Source organism: Alexandromys fortis, unplaced genomic scaffold, assembly GCF_014885135.2.
Source record: "Alexandromys fortis isolate MF-2015 unplaced genomic scaffold, M_Fortis_MF-2015_v1.1 scaffold_26, whole genome shotgun sequence".
Classification (NCBI taxonomy): domain Eukaryota; kingdom Metazoa; phylum Chordata; class Mammalia; order Rodentia; family Cricetidae; genus Alexandromys; species Alexandromys fortis.
In genome coordinates this window covers 8,478,553-8,483,284 of record NW_026067894.1, presented here as the reverse complement: position 1 = coordinate 8,483,284, position 4,732 = coordinate 8,478,553, and positions in this window count along the sequence as shown.

Below are 4,732 nucleotides of genomic sequence, written 5' to 3'. Positions count from 1 at the left end.
GGGATCTCTTGGCTCTCAGAGGGTGAGATGCCCAGAGAGACAAGGAAGTGGACTGTGAGGCAGTGGGAAGGGAGGATTGGAAGACAAGAAGGGAACCAGGCTACAAAAAGGTGTGTGAAAAATGAGGCAGAGAAACAGATTGCCTCAGTGGGCTGAGACTGCTTTATTGGAACAGTGGGGTTGGAGGACATGTATCTGCACATAAGTAGATACCAGGAAGTTCCAGCTTTGTGTGTGTGTGTGTGTGTGTGTGTGTGGGTGTGTGGGTGTGTGTGTGTGGTTTGTCTGGAATCAGAGTGAGTTGTTTTCCATGCCCAGCCGTATTGTTTCTGCAGGTGGAGCAGACCGGACAGGTTAGAGCTAAGTCACTCTTTCTGGCTAGGGACGATGGCACAGTCCAGCCAGACTTGATTCCTCATGACCCGAGGCTATTAGCCTACAGAAGGTATGGATGAATGCACTAAGGAAGGATAAAGCTACGTCCTTTGAGAAGATCTTCCACCAAATTATTCTTTAATGGTGACCTATGAAAAGCCTGCTGTCCTGATGCTTAAATGTATTTTTAAAAATGTATCTGTACTGTGTAGAATCTGAATGGCTTTGACTACACAGTTCCTCATGTAACAGATGCTCCCAGAACTGTGTATGTCCCTACTGAATGTACACGGAATGTACCTCGATTTAGATATCTTTTAAGATCTCACTGGGCTAAGTGGTTTAATTCCTTTAATTCCAGCACTCCAGAAGTAGAGGCAGGCATATCTCTGCTAGTTAGAAGCCAGCCTGGTCTACAGAGCTAGTTCAGCCAAGGATACACATAGAAATCCTATTACAAAACAAAACAAAACCCCTGTGCGTTGACAACCCTGTGCTGGGGCTGGAGAGATGGCTCAATGTTAAGAGCACTGACTGCTCATCAGGAGGTCCTGCGTTCAATTCCCAGAACCCACATGGTGGTTCACAACCATCTGTAATGAGATCTGGTGCCCTCTTCTGGCCTGCAGGTATACAGACAGACAGAACACTGTACAGGAAAGAAAGAAAGAAAGAAAGAAAGAAAGAAAGAAAGGAAGGAAGGAAGGAAGGAAGGAAGGAAGGAAGGAAGGAAGGAAGGAAGGAAGAAAGAACCCCGTGCTGTGTGAACCCTGTGTGGTGAGAACCCTGTGCAGTGTGAACTCCATGCTGTGAGAACCCTGGAGGAAAGCGCCCCTCCAGCACAGTTTAGAATAGATGTGCTGTCACACTAGTTCCTGACTCAGTCACAAAAGTTGTCTAACTTCTTCTGTGCCCCAGGTTTACAAGGCAAGTGTGTGTCTTTGCAATTCCTTTGCCAGCACTGTTAACTTACATGCTGCCTTTTAACCATTGATTGTATGGCTGGATGAGTAAACAACCAAAGCAAGTCTTGGGGTTCTGCCACAAAGTTGGCTGTACTGACAAATGCCACATGTAATCTGACAAGCTTCAGTGGCTTCCCATTGCACTGCCCTGGAACTCGCTCTGTAGACCAGGCTAGCCTCGAACTCACAGAGCTCCACTGCCTGTGCCTCCCGAGTGCTTGGAGTAAAGGCGTGTGCCACCATGCCTGGCCTACTGTATCTACCATGTTTTAATTTACAAGACTCTGTACCTTCCAGATCGTGTCTTCTCTCTTACTTCTTCACCACTGATACCCTAACCTTTGATCACTTCCTTCCATATCTCTTCATACTGAGGAACATGGCACACACCCCACCCCCTGCCCTCTACCCACTTTAACTAATTTTCATATATCCATCTACACTTAGATGCAATGTCGTCTTCTCAGCCAGCCAGTTTTTGGCTTCCAGTCTGAATTAGAAAGTCCCTGTCACACTCCTCTGGAATACCCTTTTTCCACAGCACATTTACAGCCATGAACTGTTTGTCTCCTCCCCTGGGGAGGAATGGCTGTCTTCATTTCTGCAAACCCATGCCTCGTATAGTGTTAGTGGTTTTTAACCAATATTCACTAAGCCGGATCGGTGACAAAAACTTTAGGCTTGGCATAATATTTTGGTAACAGACTGTCTGAGCAAAGGGACCTAGCGTATCGTCTGCTACTCCCTTGTGCTCTGAGCCCTTTTAAGAAGGGTTCCTGGAGGCTGCTGGGCACAGTGATTTAGTACTATGCTCAGAGAGACCCCTAGGTTTCCTCTTATAGTCTACATTATCCTCCCTTTGCCCTGGGTAGCTACAGAAGGCAGGACGCGAAGGTCATGTGGCCGTACAGCAAAGCCAGCTCTCTGACTCCTGCCCGGGAGGGAGGGCGCTTATCTCCCAGGTTTGGCTTCCACTCGGAGCAATCCCAGAACCCCTTCTCTCACAGGCATCACCTGGTTCTCACCCAGAGCGCTCAACTCCCTGGCCTGTGTCCTTGCCTCGCCTGCCTGTTTCCCTTCCCCCCCAGTCAGATGGATAATCTCCATCAAAGACTATCGCTGCCTTCCAGGCTCAGAGGATCACAGCAGGGCCTGGAAGAGGCTCCTCTTACACAGAGTTTGTTTGAGGATTGATGGGGTTCAGAGCCACCCCTCCCCCAACACATACACTACCCAAAATAGGAATGACCATCTGGATCCATTTATGGGGCTGCCTGGGGGGGGAGGGGAGGACGGCAGAGTGGGAACTGTCAAGCCGGTAAACCTTTAGCAGTAAGATGCTGCCCCTTAGAAAGTGAGCTTAGGGTGCTCCCTGTTTTGGCGGGAGTCAGGACACCTCCTCAAGCGACTCCATGTAGGATTCCTCAGGGCTCACAAACCTTTTCTCTCAGGGCACCTCACTCATTCTGGCATCCAAGCCTCTCCCTGGGCTGGTCCCAAATTTCCTTCCCAGACTCCTCTGTGTCCTTGGGATTTTGTGACGCTGGCCTCACTGTCATAGTCTCTGCTTGCCCTGTTCCTCAGTCAGGAATGCCCTTTTCCTCCTCTTCTGCACCACGTTCAATGTTTAAGGCTAACGCTTCTCAGCTTCCAGAGCAAGAGGGCTGTTTCCACCTATTGAATATTCATGTGTGCTTGCATTAGCATTAGCTGTTTACACGTCTGTCTCCCCCTGGAGATTGTAAAACTCCTTGAGAAAGGGACTGACGGGATCTAATGGTCCCTATAGTCAGCCAACAGAGAGGGGCTGCTCAGGAATGCCCTCGGAGCTGTTCATTGACCATATATGGTCTCCTTTCTGGGGAAGATGCATCGCAATTAGTAGACCTGCAAAGGTGGAGGAGCACTCTGCCGGGGCTGCCGGAGCTGCAGCTTGGAGGAGCTCCTATGCTGGGTGCAGGGTGTGGCACACCAGGGGGCAGCATCTTGGGCTTTTGGATTTTGCAGTCTTTCTGCTCAGCTCCCTGTTATACTCAGCCTGCTAAAGATGGCATAGGGTTCTCTCCCATCCCCTCTCTCCCTCTTCCTCTCTCGCCTGCCTTTTTTCATCTTGTCTTCCCCATTAGGATTGTGACACTTTCCGAAACCGAGAGGAGAATGAAACTGTCCTGACAATTTAGGTATTGTAGGAGTCAGCCATAAGCTAAATATGAGCAGAACACCTAAAGGAAGTTCTTCCCACCATTATGTCAGAGTAGGACTCAGCCATCAATTTAATAGAGGCCCGAGTCTCAGTAGTTTACCCTGAAGCGATCCATACCTGGCTGCAGGAAGTACAACAAACTGAGTTTACCTGAGCACCACCCAAGAACAGACCTTCCAAAGGAAATGCCCAGCACTCGGGAGGCAGAGGCAGGCAGATCTCTGTGAGTTTGAGGCCAGCCTGGTCTACAAGAGCTAGTTCCCTCCAAAGCCACAGAGAAACCCTGTCTCGAAAATCCAAAATAATAATAATAAAATAATAATAATACAAAGGACATGTCTAACGTTCCAACCTTTGTAGATAGAACCACCTGCCAGCACACGCACCAGGACACCCTAGACAAATGTCAGCCACCTGGGGGTCCTGAACCTCAGAAACCCCTCACCCCCACCTTTACTACTATAAAACCCTATTCTAACTGAGCTCGGGGCTCTCCATTTATTCCAATACGTTGGACATGCAGGGAGACCAAGTTTGCAAACTTGTTTAAAATAAAGGCTCTTTGCTTTTACATATGGGACTCAGTCTCCTTGTTGGCTTTTGGGGGACTTCGTGGATTTGGGCATAACAGGTGTCACAGTACAGCTTCCTACTTCCTCCCTTTTATGGGTGAATTTACCCCAAGTCAGGTCACAAACTGTACAACTAGGGCCAGACTCCAAGTCTCCTAGCTTGGGACAGACAGTAAAGCAAAGCTAAACATGGGGACTGGACAGCATGTCTGAAACCTAGCTGTCAGGAGCTGTTCAAAGTAGCTGATATAGGACATCAATTTCCTCAAACCTGCAGTAGGAAGCAGCTGGGTGTACATAGTTCATTTGCTATACTGCTTTCGTAGTATATACAAGACCAGGGCTTCCATGGCTTCCATGCTTGCCACTCCATAAAACTGGGCATCACCTTTAATCCCAGCACTCTGGAGGCAGAAGCAGGCAGGTCTACAGCCTGGTCCACATAGCAAGTTCCAGATAACTTCCAGATAACTAGGACTACATAGAGCAGTGGCACCCGATCCTTTCATTCAGTACCTCATGTTGTGGTGACACCCCCCCCCCAACCATAACATTGTTTTTTAATTATTTTTATTTCAGATGCATTGGTGTTTTTGCCTGAATGCATGTCGATATGA